This window comes from Sapajus apella, unplaced genomic scaffold (assembly GCF_009761245.1).
Source record: "Sapajus apella isolate SASKATOON/1434 unplaced genomic scaffold, GSC_monkey_1.0 scaffold74, whole genome shotgun sequence".
NCBI classification, from domain to species: Eukaryota; Metazoa; Chordata; class Mammalia; order Primates; family Cebidae; genus Sapajus; species Sapajus apella.
In genome coordinates this window covers 295,694-296,493 of record NW_022437014.1, presented here as the reverse complement: position 1 = coordinate 296,493, position 800 = coordinate 295,694, and the positions used below count along the sequence as shown (strand labels likewise).

At 57.5% G+C, this 800-nt stretch overlaps 1 non-coding gene across 1 annotated transcript; it reads right to left on the bottom strand.

The window, feature by feature from the left end:
- On the bottom strand, window positions 1–116 carry LOC116532176. Its single transcript, XR_004260740.1, has one exon. It is a non-coding gene; the product is annotated as a U5 spliceosomal RNA (small nuclear RNA).
- Window positions 117–800: the final 684 nt, after the last annotated feature.

The following is an 800-nucleotide window of genomic DNA, read 5'->3' as shown; positions in this document are numbered from 1 at the left end:
AGCCTTGCCGAGACAAGGCCTCAAAAAATTGGTCTGAGACTCAGAGCCGTTCCTCTCCACGGAAATCTTTAGTAAAAGGCGAAAGATTTGTGCGATCTGAAGAGAAACCAGAGCATGCGCGTCCCCGCCGCAGCCCGCGCCTCGGGCGACGCAAACTCCCCGTTCGTGGATGGTGACTAGTGACCACCGAGGCTCTGCACCTAGGAAAATCTTTCGGATCACCTTGTGAGCCAGAGCCTAATTTTAACAAAAGTGCGTAGAATAAAAATGTTCCGTTTTGCTGTTTTAAATTGGTACCGGGAGCAGGGCATGATGGGTATGCAAATGAAGGGATCCATCTCCGGGGGATGTCACCGAGAGCCTCTTGTCACCGTTCGGGGCGGGGCGGGGCGGGGCGGGGCGGGGCGAGGACGGGCTGGCTGGAAGAACGCTTTCCTGGTCGCAGACTCGGCTTTTACACGTTGTGTGTATTTCTGAGCCTCGGTCCGATTTCTTTTCAACACTGCTGTTACGTTGAAAGGGAAAGAATCGTGCGCAAGTGAACGGTTGACACAGAATTCCCGCGTGGCTCCTCCCTCCGGTGCGGAGCGAGAGGTGTGGCCGGGGAAGGGCGCGCGGGGGTGTAAGCGTTCGGCAGCTTTCGGGCCGGGCGCGGTGGCTCACGCCTGTCATCCCAGCACTGTGGGAGGCCGAGGCGGGTGGATCACGAGGTCAAGAGATCGAGACCATCCTGGTCAACAGGTGAAACTCCGTCTCTACTAAAAACACACAAAAAGCCGGGCGCGGTGGCTCACGCCTGT